The following is a 17699-nucleotide window of genomic DNA, read 5'->3' as shown; positions in this document are numbered from 1 at the left end:
CCCTGCTTGTGCATCTGGCCAATCCTGCTGGGACCCTGCTTGTGCCTCTGGCCATGCCTGCTGGGACCCTGAATTTGCCTCTGGACATTCCTGCTCGGAACCTGCTTCTGCCTCTGGCCATGCCTGGTCGGAACCTGAATGTGCCTCTGGCCTTGCCTGCTCGGACCCGTCTTCTACCTCTGGCCATGCCTGTTGGGACCTTGCTTGTGCCTCTGGCCATTCCGGATCGGACCCTGGTTCTGCCTCTGGCCAAGCCTGCTCGGACCCTGCTTGTGCCTCTGTCCAAGCGTGCTCGGACCCTGCTTATGCCTCTGGCCATGAGTGCTCGGACCCTGCTTGTGCCTCTGGCCATGCCTGCTGAGACCGTAAATGTGCCTCTTGCCATGCCAGCTCGGACCCTGCTTCTGCCTCTGGCCATGCCTGTTCGGACCCTGCTAGTGCCTCTGGCTATGCCTGGTGGGACTGTGAATGTGCCTCTGGACATGCCTGCTCGGATCCTGCTTCTACCTCTGGCCATGCCTGCTGGAACCCTCTTTTTGCCTCTGGACATGCCTGCTCGGACCCTGGTTTTGACTCTGGCAATGCCTGCTCAGACCCTGCTTGTGCCTCTGGCCAATCCTGCTCGGACCCTGCTTGTGCCCCTGGCCAAGCCTGCTCGGACCCTCCTTGTGGCTCTGGCCATGCCTGCTCGCACCCTGCTTGAGCCTCTGGTCATCCCTGCTCGCACCCTGCTTGTGCCTCTGGCCATACCTGCTCAGACCCTGCTTCTACCTCTGGCCATGCCTGAGGGAACCCTGCTTGTGCCTCTGGCCATGCCTTCTCGGACCCTCGTTTTGCCTCTGGCAATGCCTGCTCAGACCCTGCTTTGTGCTCTGGCCAATCCTGCTCGGGCACTGCTTGTGCCTCTGGCCAAGCCTGCTCGGACCCTGCTTGTTACTCTGGCCATGCCTGCTCGGACCCTGCTTGTGCCTCTGGCCATGCCTGCTCAGACCCTGCTTGTGCCTCTGGCCATGCCTGCTCGGACCCTGCTCTAGCCCCTGGCGATCTCTACTCGGACCCTGCTTGTACCTCTGGCCACACCTCTTCGGACCCTGCTTCTGCCTCTTGCGATGCCTGCTCGGAACCTACTTCTGCCTCTGGACATGCCTGCTTGGACCCTGCTTGTGCCTGTGACCGTTCCGACAACCTGCTGGTTCCTGAACCTTGCATGCTTGGTCGCCGCTTGTGCCTCTGGCCTTGCTCGTACCTGACCCCTGCCTGGTCGGACCCTGCTTCTGCCTCTGGCCATGCCTGCACGAACCCTGAATGTGCCTCCTGCCATGCCTGCTGGGACCGAGAATGTGCCTCTGGCCATGCCTGCTCGGACCCGTCTTCTACCTCTGGCCATGCCTGTTGGGACCTTGCTTGTGCCTCTGGCCATTCCGGCTCAGACTCTGGTTCTGCCTCTGGCCAAGCCTCCTCGGACCCTGCTTGTGCCTCTGGCCAAACCTGCTCGGACCCTGCTTGTGCCTCTGGCCATGAGTGCTCGTACCCTGCTTGTGCCTCTGGCCATGCCTGCTGGGACCCTGAATGTGGCTCAGGCCATGCCTCCTCGGACCCTGCTTCTGCCTCTGGCCATGCCTGTTCGGACCCTTCTTGTGCCTCTGGCTATGCCTGGTGGGACTGTGAATGTGCCTCTGGCCATGCCTGCTCGGACCCTGAATGTGCCTCTGGCCATGCCTGCTCGTATCCTGCTTCTACCTCTGGCCATGCCTGCTGGAACCCTCTTTGTGACTCTGGCCATGCCTGCTCGTACCCTGGTTTTGACTCTGGCAATGCCTGCTCAGACCCTGCTTGTGCCTCTGGCCATGCCTGCTCGGACCCTGCTTGTGCCTCTTGCCATGCCTGTTGGGACCTTGCTTGTGCCTCTGGCCATTCCGGCTCGGACTCTGGTTCTGCCTCTGGCCAAGCCTTCTCGGACCCTGCTTGTGCATCTGGCCAATCCTGCTGGGACCCTGCTTGTGCCTCTGGCCATGCCTGCTGCGACCCTGAATTTGCCTCTGGACATTCCTGCTCGGAACCTGCTTCTGCCTCTGGCCATGCCTGGTCGGAACCTGAATGTGCCTCTGGCCTTGCCTGCTCCTACCCGTCTTCTACCTCTGGCCATGCCTGTTGGGACCTTGCTTGTGCCTCTGGCCATTCCGGATCGGACCCTGGTTCTGCCTCTGGCCAAGCCTGCTCGGACCCTGCTTGTGCCTCTGTCCAAGCATGCTCGGACCCTGCTTATGCCTCTGGCCATGAGTGCTCGGACCCTGCTTGTGCCTCTGGCCATGCCTGCTGAGACCGTAAATGTGCCTCTTGCCATGCCAGCTCGGACCCTGCTTCTGCCTCTGGCCATGCCTGTTCGGACCCTGCTAGTGCCTCTGGCTATGCCTGGTGGGACTGTGAATGTGCCTCTGGACATGCCTGCTCGGATCCTGCTTCTACCTCTGGCCATGCCTGCTGGAACCCTCTTTTTGCCTCTGGACATGCCTGCTCGGACCCTGCTTGTGCCCCTGGCCAAGCCTGCTCGGACCCTCCTTGTGGCTCTGGCCATGCCTGCTCGCACCCTGCTTGAGCCTCTGGTCATCCCTGCTCGCACCCTGCTTGTGCCTCTGGCCATACCTGCTCAGACCCTGCTTCTACCTCTGGCCATGCCTGAGGGAACCCTGCTTGTGCCTCTGGCCATGCCTTCTCGGACCCTCGTTTTGCCTCTGGCAATGCCTGCTCAGACCCTGCTTTGGGCTCTGGCCAAGCCGGCTCGGACCCTGCTTGTGCCTCTGGCCATGCCTGCTCAGACCCTGCTTTGTGCTCTGGCCAATCCTGCTCGGGCACTGCTTGTGCCTCTGGCCAAGCCTGCTCGGACCCTGCTTGTTACTCTGGCCATGCCTGCTCGGACCCTGCTTGTGCCTCTGGCCATGCCTGCTCAGACCCTGCTTGTGCCTCTGGCCATGCCTGCTCGGACCCTGCTCTAGCCCCTGGCGATCTCTACTCGGACCCTGCTTGTACCTCTGGCCACACCTCTTCGGACCCTGCTTCTGCCTCTTGCGATGCCTGCTCGGAACCTACTTCTGCCTCTGGACATGCCTGCTTGGACTCTGCTTGTTCCTGTGAAACGTCTGACAGCCTGCTGAGTCCTGAACCTTGCCTGCTTGGTCACTGCTTGTTCGTCTGGCCCTCCTCGTACCTAACCCCTGCCTGCTCGGAACCTGCTTCTGCCTCTGGCCATGCCTGTTGGGAACTTGCTAGTGCCCCTGGCCATTCCCGCTCAGAACCTGGTTCTGCCTCCGGCCAATCCTGCTCGGACCCTCCTTGTGCCTCTGGCCAAGCCCGCTCGGACCCTCCTTGTGCCTCTGGCCATTCCTGCTCGGACCCTGCTTGTGCCGCTGGCCAAGCCTGCTCGGACCCTCCTTGTGCCTCTGGCCATGCCTGCTGGGACCCTAAATGTTCCTCTGGACATGCCCGCTAGGAATCTGCTTCTGCCTCTGGACATGCCTGGTCGGAACCTGAATGTGCCTCTGGCCATTCCTGCTCGGACCCGGCTTCTACCTCTGGCCATGCCTGTTGGGACCTTGCTTCTGTCTCTGTCCATTCCGGCTCGGACCCTGGTTCTGCCTCTGGCCAAGCCTGTTCTGACCCTGCTTGTGCCTCTGGCCAAGCCTGCTCGGACCCTGCTTGTGCCTCTGGCCATGAGTGCTCGGACCCTGCTTGTGCCTCTTGCCATGCCTGCTGGGACCGTGAATGTGCCTCTGGCCATGCCTGCTCGGACCCTGCTTCTGACTCTGGCCATGCCTGCTCAGACCCTGAATGTGCCTCTGGCCATGCCTGCTTGGACCCTGCTTGTGCCTGTGACCGTTCCGACAACCTGCTGGTTCCTGAACCTTGCATGCTTGGTCGCCGCTTGTGCCTCTGGCCTTGCTCGTACCTGACCCCTGCCTGGTCGGACCCTGCTTCTGCCTCTGGCCATGCCTGCTCGAACCCTGAATGTGCCTCCTGCCATGCCTGCTGGGACCGTGAATGTGCCTCTGGCCATGCCTGCTCGGACCATGCTTGTGCCTCTGGCCATGCCTGCTCGGACCCTTCTTGTGCCTCTGGCCAAGCCTGAACGGACGCTGCTTGTGCCGCTGGCCAAGCCTGATTGGACGCTGCTTGTGCCCCTTGCCATGCCTGTTGATACCCTGCTTGTGCCCCTGGCCATGCCTGCTCGGACCCTGCTTGAGCCTCTGGCCACGCATGCTCGGACCCTGCTTGTGCCTCTGGCCAGGCCTGCTCGGACCCTGCTTGTGCCTCTGGCAATGCCTGCTCAGACCCTGCTTTGTGCTCTGGCCAATCCTGCTCGGGCTCTGATTGTGCCTCTGGCCAAGCCTGCTCGGACCCTGCTTGTGCCTCTGGCCATGCCTGCTTGTACCCTACTTCTGCCTCTGGCCATGCCTGCTGGGACCCTGCTTGTGCCTCTGGCCATGGCTGCTCGGACCCTGCTTCTGCCTCTGGCCATGCCTGCTGGAACCCTGCTTGTGCCTCTGGCCTTGCCTGCTCGGAACCTGGTTTTGCCTCTGGCAATGCCTGCTCAGACCCTGCTTGTGCCTCTGGGCAATCCTGCTCGGACCCTGCTTGTGCCTCTGGCCAAGTCTGCTCGGACCCTTCTCGTGCTTCTGGCCATGCCTGCTCGGACCCTTCTTGTGCCTCTGGCCACGCCTTCGCGTTCCCAGATTCTGCCTCTAGCCATTCCTGCTCGGACCCTGAATGTGCCTCTGGCCATGCCTCCTCGGACCCTGCTTCTACCTCTGGCCATAACTGCTGGAACCCTGCTTGTGCTTCTGGCCATGCCTGCTCGGACCCTGGTTTTGCCTCTGGCAATGCCTGCTCAGACCCTGCTTTGTGCTCTGGCCAATCCTGCTCGGGCACTGCTTGTGCCTCTGGCCAAGCCTGCTCGGACCCTGCTTGTGACTCTGGCCATGCCTCCTCGGACCCTGCTTGAGCCTCTGGCGATGCCTGCTCCATCCCTGCTTGAGCCCCTGGTGATGACAACTAGGACCCTGCTTGTGCCTCTGTCCATGCCTGCTCGGACCCTGCTTGTGCCTCTGGCCATGCCTGCTCGGACCCTGCTTGTGCCTCTGGCCATGCCTGCTTCGACCGTGAATATTCCTCTGTCCATGCCTGCTCGGACCCTGCTTCGGCCTCTGGACACGCCTGCTCGGACCCTACTTCTGCCTCTGGCCATGCCTGCTGGGACCCTAAATTTTCCTCTGGACATGCCCGCTAGGAACCTGCTTCTGCCTCTGGACATGCCTGGTCGGAACCTGAATGTGCCTCTGGCCATTCCTGCTCGGACTCGGCTTCTACCTCTGGCCATGCCTGTTGGGACCTTGCTTCTGTCTCTGTCCATTCCGGCTCGGACCCTGGTTCTGCCTCTGGCCAAGCCTGTTCTGACCATGCTTGTGCCTCTGGCCAAGCCTGCTCAGACCCTGCTTGTGCCTCTGGCCATGAGTGCTCGGACCCTGCTTGTGCCTCTGGCCATGCCTGCTGGGACCGTGAATGTGCCTCTGGCCATGCCTGCTCGGACCCTGCTTCTGACTCTGGCCATGCCTGCTCAGACCCTGAATGTGCCTCTGGCCATGCCTGCTTGGACCCTGCTTGTGCCTGTGACCGTTCCGACAACCTGCTGGTTCCTGAACCTTGCCTGCTTGGTCACCGCTAGTGCCTCTGGCCTTGCTCGTCCCTGACCCCTGCCTGGTCGGACCCTGCTTGTGCCTCTGGCCATGACTGCTCGGACCCTGCTTGTGCCTACGGCCGTGACTGCTCAACCATGCTTCAGGCTCTCGCCAGGCCTGCTCGGACCATGCTTGTGCTTCTGACCATGCTTGCTCCGGCCCTGCTTGTGCCTCTGGCCATGCCTGTTTTTAACCTGCTTGTGCCTCTGGCCACTCCTACTTGGACCCTGCTTGTGCCTCTGGCCACGCGTGCTCGGTACCTACTTCTGCCTCTGGCCATGCCTGCTCGGGCACTGCTTCTGCCTGTGACCGTTCTGACAACCTGCTGGTTCCTGAACCTTGCCTGGTTGGTCGCTGCTTGTGCCTCGGGCCCTGCTCTTACCTGACCCCTGCCTCCTCGTACACTGAATGTGCCTCTGGCCATGCCTGCTCAGACCCTGCTTCTACCTCTGGCCATGCCTGCTGGAACCCTGCTTGTGCCTCTGGCCATGCCTTCTCGGACCCTGGTTTTGCCTCTGGCAATGCCTGCTCAGACCCTGCTTTGGGCTCTGGCCAATCCTGCTCGGACCCTGCTTGTGCCTCTGGCCAAGCCTGCTCGGACCCTGCTTGTGCCTCTGGCCATGCCTGCTCGGACCCTTTGTGAGCCTCTGGCGATGCCTGCTCGAACCCTGCTTGAGACCCTGGCGATGCCTACTCGGACCCTGCTTGTGCCTCTGTCCATGCCTGCTCGGACCATGCTTGTGCCTCTGGCCATGCCTGCTCGGACCCTTTGTGAGCCTCTGGCGATGCCTGCTCGAACCCTGCTTGAGACCCTGGCGATGCCTACTCGGACCCTACTTGTGCCTCTGTCCATGCCTGTTCGGACCCTGCCTCTGCCTCTGGCCACGCCTGCTCGGACCCTACTTCTGCCTCTGGAAATGCCTGCTCGGACCCTGCTTGTGCCTCTGGCCATGCCTTCTAGGACCCTGCTTGTGCCTCTGGCGATCCCTGCTCGGACCCTGCTTATGCCTCTTGCCATGCCTGGTGGGACCCTGAATGTGCCTCTGGCCATGCCTGCTGGGACCCTGCTTGTGCCTCTGGCCATGCCTGCTTGTACCCTACTTCTGCCTCTGGCCATGCCTGCTGGGACCCTGCTTGTGCCTCTGGCCATGGCTGCTCGGACCCTGCTTCTGCCTCTGGCCATGCCTGCTGGAACCCTGCTTGTGCCTCTGGCCTTGCCTGCTCGGAACCTGGTTTTGCCTCTGGCAATGCCTGCTCAGACCCTGCTTGTGCCTCTGGGCAATCCTGCTCGGACCCTGCTTGTGCCTCTGGCCAAGTCTGCTCGGACCCTTCTCGTGCTTCTGGCCATGCCTGCTTGGACCCTTCTTGTGCCTCTGGCCACGCCTTCGCGTTCCCAGATTCTGCCTCTAGCCATTCCTGCTCGGACCCTGAATGTGCCTCTGGCCATGCCTCCTCGGACCCTGCTTCTACCTCTGGCCATAACTGCTGGAACCCTGCTTGTGCTTCTGGCCATGCCTGCTCGGACCCTGGTTTTGCCTCTGGCAATGCCTGCTCAGACCCTGCTTTGTGCTCTGGCCAATCCTGCTCGGGCACTGCTTGTGCCTCTGGCCAAGCCTGCTCGGACCCTGCTTGTGACTCTGGCCATGCCTCCTCGGACCCTGCTTGAGCCTCTGGCGATGCCTGCTCCAACCCTGCTTGAGCCCCTGGTGATGACAACTAGGACCCTGCTTGTGCCTCTGTCCATGCCTGCTCGGACCCTGCTTGTGCCTCTGGCCATGCCTGCTCGGACCCTGCTTGTGCCTCTGGCCATGCCTGCTTCGACCGTGAATATTCCTCTGTCCATGCCTGCTCGGACCCTGCTTCGGCCTCTGGACACGCCTGCTCGGACCCTACTTCTGCCTCTGGCCATGCCTGCTGGGACCCTAAATTTTCCTCTGGACATGCCCGCTAGGAACCTGCTTCTGCCTCTGGACATGCCTGGTCGGAACCTGAATGTGCCTCTGGCCATTCCTGCTCGGACTCGGCTTCTACCTCTGGCCATGCCTGTTGGGACCTTGCTTCTGTCTCTGTCCATTCCGGCTCGGACCCTGGTTCTGCCTCTGGCCAAGCCTGTTCTGACCATGCTTGTGCCTCTGGCCAAGCCTGCTCAGACCCTGCTTGTGCCTCTGGCCATGAGTGCTCGGACCCTGCTTGTGCCTCTGGCCATGCCTGCTGGGACCGTGAATGTGCCTCTGGCCATGCCTGCTCGGACCCTGCTTCTGACTCTGGCCATGCCTGCTCAGACCCTGAATGTGCCTCTGGCCATGCCTGCTTGGACCCTGCTTGTGCCTGTGACCGTTCCGACAACCTGCTGGTTCCTGAACCTTGCCTGCTTGGTCGCCGCTAGTGCCTCTGGCCTTGCTCGTCCCTGACCCCTGCCTGGTCGGACCCTGCTTGTGCCTCTGGCCATGACTGCTCGGACCCTGCTTGTGCCTACGGCCGTGACTGCTCAACCATGCTTCAGGCTCTCGCCAGGCCTGCTCGGACCATGCTTGTGCTTCTGACCATGCTTGCTCCGGCCCTGCTTGTGCCTCTGGCCATGCCTGTTTTTAACCTGCTTGTGCCTCTGGCCACTCCTACTTGGACCCTGCTTGTGCCTCTGGCCACGCGTGCTCGGTACCTACTTCTGCCTCTGGCCATGCCTGCTCGGGCACTGCTTCTGCCTGTGACCGTTCTGACAACCTGCTGGTTCCTGAACCTTGCCTGGTTGGTCGCTGCTTGTGCCTCGGGCCCTGCTCTTACCTGACCCCTGCCTCCTCGTACACTGAATGTGCCTCTGGCCATGCCTGCTCAGACCCTGCTTCTACCTCTGGCCATGCCTGCTGGAACCCTGCTTGTGCCTCTGGCCATGCCTTCTCGGACCCTGGTTTTGCCTCTGGCAATGCCTGCTCAGACCCTGCTTTGGGCTCTGGCCAATCCTGCTCGGACCCTGCTTGTGCCTCTGGCCAAGCCTGCTCGGACCCTGCTTGTGCCTCTGGCCATGCCTGCTCGGACCCTTTGTGAGCCTCTGGCGATGCCTGCTCGAACCCTGCTTGAGACCCTGGCGATGCCTACTCGGACCCTGCTTGTGCCTCTGTCCATGCCTGCTCGGACCATGCTTGTGCCTCTGGCCATGCCTGCTCGGACCCTTTGTGAGCCTCTGGCGATGCCTGCTCGAACCCTGCTTGAGACCCTGGCGATGCCTACTCGGACCCTACTTGTGCCTCTGTCCATGCCTGTTCGGACCCTGCCTCTGCCTCTGGCCACGCCTGCTCGGACCCTACTTCTGCCTCTGGAAATGCCTGCTCGGACCCTGCTTGTGCCTCTGGCCATGCCTTCTAGGACCCTGCTTGTGCCTCTGGCGATCCCTGCTCGGACCCTGCTTATGCCTCTTGCCATGCCTGGTGGGACCCTGAATGTGCCTCTGGCCATGCCTGCTGGGACCCTGCTTGTGCCTCTGGCCATGCCTGCTTGTACCCTACTTCTGCCTCTCGCCATGCCTGCTGGGACCCTGCTTGTGCCTCTGGCCATGGCTGCTCGGACCCTGCTTGTGCCTCTGGCCATGCCTGCTCGGGCAGTGCTTCTGCCTGTGACCGTTCCGACAACCTGCTGGTTCCTGAACCTTGCCTACTTGGTCGCTGCTTGTGCCTCTGGCCATGCCTGCTCGGACCCTGCTTCTACCTCAGGCCATGCCTCCTGGGACCCTGCTTGTGCCTCTGGCCATGCTGGCTCGGACGCTGGTTCTGCCTCTGGCCAAACCTGCTCGGACCCTGCTTGTCTCTCGCCAAGCCTGCTCGGACCCTGCTTGTGCCTCTGGCCAAGCCTGCTGGGACCCTGCATTAGCCTATGGCTATGCCTGCTCGGACCCTGAATGTGCCTCTGGCCACGCATTCGCGTACCCTGCTTCTGCCTCTGGCCATTCCTGCTCGGACCCTGAATGTGCCTCTGGCCATGCCTGCTCGGACCCTCCTTCTACCTCTAGCCATAACTGCTGGAACCCTGATTGTGCTTCTGGCCATGCCTGCTCGGACCCTGGTTTTGCCTCTGGCAATCCCTGCTCAGACCCTGCTTTGTGCTCTGGCCAATCCTGTTCGAGCACTGCTTGTGCCTCTGGCCAAGCCTGCTCGGACCCTGCTTGTGACTCTGGCCATGCCTCCTCGGACACTGCTTGTGCCTCTGGCCATGCCTGCTGGGACCGTGAATGTGCCTCTGGCCATGCCTGCTGGGACCGTGAATGTGCCTCTGGCCATGCCTGCTCGGACACTGCTTCTGACTCTGGCCATACCTGCTCGGACCCTGAATGTGCCTCTGGCCATGCCTGCTGGGACCGAGAATCTGCCTCTGGCCATACCTGCTCGGACCCTGCTTGTGCCTCTGGCCATGCCTGCTCGGACCCTTCTTGTGCCTCTGGCAAAGCGTGAACGGACGCTGCTTGTGCGGCTGGCGAAGCCTGATTGGACGCTGGTTGTGCCTCTTGCCATGCCTGTTGATACCCATCTTGTGCCCCTGGCCATGCCTGCTCGGACCCTGCTTGAGACTCTGGCCACGGATGCTCGGACCCTGATTGAGCCTCTGGCCATTCCTGCTTGGACCCTGCTTGAGCCTCTGGCCATGCCTGCTCGGACCCTGCTTTTTGCCGTTGGCCATTCCTGCTCGGACCCTGAATGTGCCTCTGGCCATGCCTGCTCGGACCCTGCTTGAGACTCTGGCGATGCCTGCTGGGACCCTGAATGTGCCTCTGGACATGCCTGCTCGGACCCTGCTTCTGCCTCTGGCCATGCCTGCTCGGACCCTGCTTGTGCCTCTGGCCAACCTTCTGGGACCCTGCTTTAGCCTATGGCTATGCCTGCTCGGACCCTTCTTGTGCCTCTGGCCAAGCCTGATCGGATGCTACTTGTGCCTCTGGCCAAGCCTGATTGGACGCTGCTTGTGCCTCTGGCCATGCCTGTTCATACCTTACTTATGTGTCTCGCCAATCCTGCTCGGAACCTGCTTCTGCCTCTGGCCATGCCTGGTCGGAACCTCAATGTGCCTCTGGCCATGCCTGCTCGGACCCGTCTTCTACCTCTGGCCATGCCTGTTGGGACCTTGCTTGTGCCTCTGGCCATTCCGGCTCAGACTCTGGTTCTACCTCTGGCCAAGCCTCCTCGGACCCTGCTTGTGCCTCTGGCCAAACCTGCTCGGACCCTGCTTGTGCCTCTGGCCATGAGTGCTCGTACCCTGCTTGTGCCTCTGGCCATGCCTGCTGGGACCGTGAATGTGGCTCAGGCCATGCCTCCTCGGACCCTGCTTCTGCCTCTGGCCATGCCTGTTCGGACCCTTCTTGTGCCTCTGGCTATGCCTGGTGGGACTGTGAATGTGCCTCTGGCCATGCCTGCTCGGACCCTGAATGTGCCTCTGGCCATGCCTGCTCGTATCCTGCTTCTACCTCTGGCCATGCCTGCTGGAACCCTCTTTGTGACTCTGGCCATGCCTGCTCGTACCCTGGTTTTGACTCTGGCAATGCCTGCTCAGACCCTGCTTGTGCCTCTGGCCATGCCTGTTGGGACCTGGCTTGTGCCTCTGGCCATGCCTGCTGGGACCCTGAATTTGCCTCTGGACATTCCGGCTCGGACTCTGGTTCTGCCTCTGGCCAAGCCTTCTCGGACCCTGCTTGTGCATCTGGCCAATCCTGCTGGGACCCTGCTTGTGCCTCTGGCCATGCCTGCTGGGACCCTGAATTTGCCTCTGGACATTCCTGCTCGGAACCTGCTTCTGCCTCTGGCCATGCCTGGTCGGAACCTGAATGTGCCTCTGGCCTTGCCTGCTCGGACCCGTCTTCTACCTCTGGCCATGCCTGTTGGGACCTTGCTTGTGCCTCTGGCCATTCCGGATCGGACCCTGGTTCTGCCTCTGGCCAAGCCTGCTCGGACCCTGCTTGTGCCTCTGTCCAAGCGTGCTCGGACCCTGCTTATGCCTCTGGCCATGAGTGCTCGGACCCTGCTTGTGCCTCTGGCCATGCCTGCTGAGACCGTAAATGTGCCTCTTGCCATGCCAGCTCGGACCCTGCTTCTGCCTCTGGCCATGCCTGTTCGGACCCTGCTAGTGCCTCTGGCTATGCCTGGTGGGACTGTGAATGTGCCTCTGGACATGCCTGCTCGGATCCTGCTTCTACCTCTGGCCATGCCTGCTGGAACCCTCTTTTTGCCTCTGGACATGCCTGCTCGGACCCTGGTTTTGACTCTGGCAATGCCTGCTCAGACCCTGCTTGTGCCTCTGGCCAATCCTGCTCGGACCCTGCTTGTGCCCCTGGCCAAGCCTGCTCGGACCCTCCTTGTGGCTCTGGCCATGCCTGCTCGCACCCTGCTTGAGCCTCTGGTCATCCCTGCTCGCACCCTGCTTGTGCCTCTGGCCATACCTGCTCAGACCCTGCTTCTACCTCTGGCCATGCCTGAGGGAACCCTGCTTGTGCCTCTGGCCATGCCTTCTCGGACCCTCGTTTTGCCTCTGGCAATGCCTGCTCAGACCCTGCTTTGTGCTCTGGCCAATCCTGCTCGGGCACTGCTTGTGCCTCTGGCCAAGCCTGCTCGGACCCTGCTTGTTACTCTGGCCATGCCTGCTCGGACCCTGCTTGTGCCTCTGGCCATGCCTGCTCAGACCCTGCTTGTGCCTCTGGCCATGCCTGCTCGGACCCTGCTCTAGCCCCTGGCGATCTCTACTCGGACCCTGCTTGTACCTCTGGCCACACCTCTTCGGACCCTGCTTCTGCCTCTTGCGATGCCTGCTCGGAACCTACTTCTGCCTCTGGACATGCCTGCTTGGACTCTGCTTGTGCCTGTGAAACGTCTGACAGCCTACTGAGTCCTGAACCTTGCCTGCTTGGTCACTGCTTGTTCGTCTGGCCCTCCTCGTACCTAACCCCTGCCTGCTCGGAACCTGCTTCTGCCTCTGGCCATGCCTGTTGGGAACTTGCTAGTGCCCCTGGCCATTCCCGCTCAGAACCTGGTTCTGCCTCCGGCCAATCCTGCTCGGACCCTTCTTGTGCCTCTGGCCAAGCCCGCTCGGACCCTCCTTGTGCCTCTGGCCATTCCTGCTCGGACCCTGCTTGTGCCCCTGGCCAAGCCTGCTCGGACCCTCCTTGTGCCTCTGGCCATGCCTGCTGGGACCCTAAATGTTCCTCTGGACATGCCCGCTAGGAATCTGCTTCTGCCTCTGGACATGCCTGGTCGGAACCTGAATGTGCCTCTGGCCATTCCTGCTCGGACCCGGCTTCTACCTCTGGCCATGCCTGTTGGGACCTTGCTTCTGTCTCTGTCCATTCCGGCTCGGACCCTGGTTCTGCCTCTGGCCAAGCCTGTTCTGACCCTGCTTGTGCCTCTGGCCAAGCCTGCTCGGACCCTGCTTGTGCCTCTGGCCATGAGTGCTCGGAACCTGCTTGTGCCTCTTGCCATGCCTGCTGGGACCGTGAATGTGCCTCTGGCCATGCCTGCTCGGACCCTGCTTCTGACTCTGGCCATGCCTGCTCAGACCCTGAATGTGCCTCTGGCCATGCCTGCTTGGACCCTGCTTGTGCCTGTGACCGTTCCGACAACCTGCTGGTTCCTGAACCTTGCATGCTTGGTCGCCGCTTGTGCCTCTGGCCTTGCTCGTACCTGACCCCTGCCTGGTCGGACCCTGCTTCTGCCTCTGGCCATGCCTGCACGAACCCTGAATGTGCCTCCTGCCATGCCTGCTGGGACCGAGAATGTGCCTCTGGCCATGCCTGCTCGGACCATGCTTGTGCCTCTGGCCATGCCTGCTCGGACCCTTCTTGTGCCTCTGGCCAAGCCTGAACGGACGCTGCTTGTGCCGCTGGCCAAGCCTGATTGGACGCTGCTTGTGCCCCTTGCCATGCCTGTTGATACCCTGCTTGTGCCCCTGGCCATGCCTGCTCGGACCCTGCTTGAGCCTCTGGCCATGCATGCTCGGACCCTGCTTGTGCCTCTGGCCATGCCTGCTCGGACCCTGCTTGTGCCTCTGGCAATGCCTGCTCAGACCCTGCTTTGTGCTCTGGCCAATCCTGCTCGGGCACTGATTGTGCCTCTGGCCAAGCCTGCTCGGACCCTGCTTGTGACTCTGGCCATTCCTGCTTGGACCCTGCTTGAGCCTCTGGTGATGCCTGCTCCAACCCTGCTTGAGCCCCTGGTGATGACTACTAGGACCCTGCTTGTGCCTCTGTCCATGCCTGCTCGGACCCTGCTTGTGCCTCTGGCCATGACTGCTGGGACCCTGCTTGAGACTCTGGCGTTGCCTGCTGGGACCCTGAATGTGCCTCTGGACATGCCTACTCGGACCCTGCTTCTGCCTCTGGCCATGCCTGCTCGGACCCTGCTTGTGCCTCTGGACATGCCTGCTGGGACCGTGAATGTGCCTCTGGCCATGGCTGCTCGGACCCTGCTTCTGCCTCTGGCCATGCCTGCTGGAACCCTGCTTGTGCCTCTGGCCAAACCTGCTCGGACCCTTCTTGTGCCTCTGGCCAAGCGTGAACGGACACTGCTTGTGCCTCTTGCCATGCCTGTTGATACCCTGCTTGTGCCCATGGCCATGCCTGCTCGGACCCTGCTTGAGCCTCTGGCCACGCATTCTCGGACCCTGCTTGAGCCTCTGGCCATGCCTGCTCGGACCCTGCTTGTGCCTCTGGCCATGCCGGCTCAAAGGCTGGTTCTGCCTCTGGCCATGCCTGCTCGGACCCTGCTTGAGCCTCTGGCGATGCCGCTCGAACTCTGCTTGAGAACCTGGCGATGCCTACTATCATCCTGCTTGTGCCTCTGGCCATGCCTGCTCGGACCCTGCTTGTGCCTCTGGCCATGCCTGCTCGGACCCTGCTTGAGACTCTGGCGATGCCTGCTGGGACCCTGAATGTGCCTCTGGACATGCCTGCTCGGACCCTGCTTCTGCCTCTGGCCATGCCTGCTGGAACCCTCCTTGTGCCTCTGGCCATGCCTGCTCGGAACCTGGTTTTGCCTCTGGCAATGCCTGCTCAGACCCTGCTTGTGCCTCTGGGCAATCCTGCTCGGACCCTGCTTGTGCCTCTGGCCAAGTCTGCTCGGACCCTTCTCGTGCTTCTGGCCATGCCTGCTCGGACCCTTCTTGTGCCTCTGGCTACGCCTTCGCATACCCAGCTTCTGCCTCTGGCCATTTCTGCTCGGACCCTGAATGTGCCTCTGGCCATGCCTCCTCGGACCCTGCTTCTACCTCTGGCCATAACTGCTGGAACCCTGCTTGTCCTTCTGGCCATGCCTGCTCGGACCCTGGTTTTGCCTCTGGCAATGCCTGCTCAGACCCTGCTTTGTGCTCTGGCCAATCCTTGTCGGGCACTGCTTGTGCCTCTGGCCAAGCCTGCTCGGACCCTGCTTGTGACTCTGGCCATGCCTGCTCGAACCCTGCTTGAGCCTCTGGCGATGCCTCCTCCAACCCTGCTTGAGCCCCTGGTGATGACTACTAGGACCCTGCTTGTGACTCTGTCCATGCCTGCTCGGACCTTGCTTGTGCTTCTGGCCATGCCTGCTCGGACCCTTCTTGAGACTCTGGCGATGCCTGCTGGGACCCTGAATGTGCCTCTGGACATGCCTGCTCGGACCCTGCTTCTCCCTCTGGCCATGCCTGCTCGGACCCTGCTTGTGCCTCTGGCCATGCCTGCTGGTTCCGTGAATGTGCCTCTGGCCATGGCTGCTCGGACCCTGCTTCTGCCTCTGGCCATGCCTGCTGGAACCCTGCTTGTGCCTCTGGCCTTGCCTGCTCGGAACCTGGTTTTGCCTCTGGCAATGCCTGCTCAGACCCTGCTTGTGCCTCTGGGCAATCCTGCTCGGACCCTGCTTGTGCCTCTGGCCAAGTCTGCTCGGACCCTTCTCGTGCTTCTGGCCATGCCTGCTCGGACCCTTCTTGTGCCTCTGGCCACGCCTTCGCGTTCCCAGATTCTGCCTCTAGCCATTCCTGCTCGGACCCTGAATGTGCCTCTGGCCATGCCTCCTCGGACCCTGCTTCTACCTCTGGCCATAACTGCTGGAACCCTGCTTGTGCTTCTGGCCATGCCTGCTCGGACCCTGGTTTTGCCTCTGGCAATGCCTGCTCAGACCCTGCTTTGTGCTCTGGCCAATCCTGCTCGGGCACTGCTTGTGCCTCTGGCCAAGCCTGCTCGGACCCTGCTTGTGACTCTGGCCATGCCTCCTCGGACCCTGCTTGAGCCTCTGGCGATGCCTGCTCCAACCCTGCTTGAGCCCCTGGTGATGACAACTAGGACCCTGCTTGTGCCTCTGTCCATGCCTGCTCGGACCCTGCTTGTGCCTCTGGCCATGCCTGCTCGGACCCTGCTTGTGCCTCTGGCCATGCCTGCTTGGACCGTGAATATTCCTCTGTCCATGCCTGCTCGGACCCTGCTTCGGCCTCTGGACACGCCTGCTCGGACCCTACTTCTGCCTCTGGCCATGCCTGCTGGGACCCTAAATTTTCCTCTGGACATGCCCGCTAGGAACCTGCTTCTGCCTCTGGACATGCCTGGTCGGAACCTGAATGTGCCTCTGGCCATTCCTGCTCGGACTCGGCTTCTACCTCTGGCCATGCCTGTTGGGACCTTGCTTCTGTCTCTGTCCATTCCGGCTCGGACCCTGGTTCTGCCTCTGGCCAAGCCTGTTCTGACCATGCTTGTGCCTCTGGCCAAGCCTGCTCAGACCCTGCTTGTGCCTCTGGCCATGAGTGCTCGGACCCTGCTTGTGCCTCTGGCCATGCCTGCTGGGACCGTGAATGTGCCTCTGGCCATGCCTGCTCGGACCCTGCTTCTGACTCTGGCCATGCCTGCTCAGACCCTGAATGTGCCTCTGGCCATGCCTGCTTGGACCCTGCTTGTGCCTGTGACCGTTCCGACAACCTGCTGGTTCCTGAACCTTGCCTGCTTGGTCGCCGCTTGTGCCTCTGGCCTTGCTCGTCCCTGACCCCTGCCTGGTCGGACCCTGCTTGTGCCTCTGGCCATGACTGCTCGGACCCTGCTTGTGCCTACGGCCGTGACTGCTCAACCATGCTTCAGGCTCTCGCCAGGCCTGCTCGGACCATGCTTGTGCTTCTGACCATGCTTGCTCCGGCCCTGCTTGTGCCTCTGGCCATGCCTGTTTTTAACCTGCTTGTGCCTCTGGCCACTCCTACTTGGACCCTGCTTGTGCCTCTGGCCACGCGTGCTCGGTACCTACTTCTGCCTCTGGCCATGCCTGCTCGGGCACTGCTTCTGCCTGTGACCGTTCTGACAACCTGCTGGTTCCTGAACCTTGCCTGGTTGGTCGCTGCTTGTGCCTCGGGCCCTGCTCTTACCTGACCCCTGCCTCCTCGTACACTGAATGTGCCTCTGGCCATGCCTGCTCAGACCCTGCTTCTACCTCTGGCCATGCCTGCTGGAACCCTGCTTGTGCCTCTGGCCAAGCCTGCTCGGACCCTGCTTGTGCCTCTGGCCATGGCTGCTCGGACCCTGCTTGTGCCTCTGGCCATGCCTGCTCGGGCAGTGCTTCTGCCTGTGACCGTTCCGACAACCTGCTGGTTCCTGAACCTTGCCTACTTGGTCGCTGCTTGTGCCTCTGGCCATGCCTGCTCGGACCCTGCTTCTACCTCAGGCCATGCCTCCTGGGACCCTGCTTGTGCCTCTGGCCATGCTGGCTCGGACGCTGGTTCTGCCTCTGGCCAAACCTGCTCGGACCCTGCTTGTCTCTCGCCAAGCCTGCTCGGACCCTGCTTGTGCCTCTGGCCAAGCCTGCTGGGACCCTGCATTAGCCTATGGCTATGCCTGCTCGGACCCTGCATGTGCCTCTGGCCACGCATTCGCGTACCCTGCTTCTGCCTCTGGCCATTCCTGCTCGGACCCTGAATGTGCCTCTGGCCATGCCTGCTCGGACCCTCCTTCTACCTCTAGCCATAACTGTTGGAACCCTGATTGTGCTTCTGGCCATGCCTGCT

Source organism: Heloderma suspectum, chromosome W, assembly GCF_057233095.1.
Source record: "Heloderma suspectum isolate Gila_16-S chromosome W, 16-S_ref, whole genome shotgun sequence".
Classification (NCBI taxonomy): domain Eukaryota; kingdom Metazoa; phylum Chordata; class Lepidosauria; order Squamata; family Helodermatidae; genus Heloderma; species Heloderma suspectum.
This window is presented reverse-complemented; position numbering follows the sequence as displayed.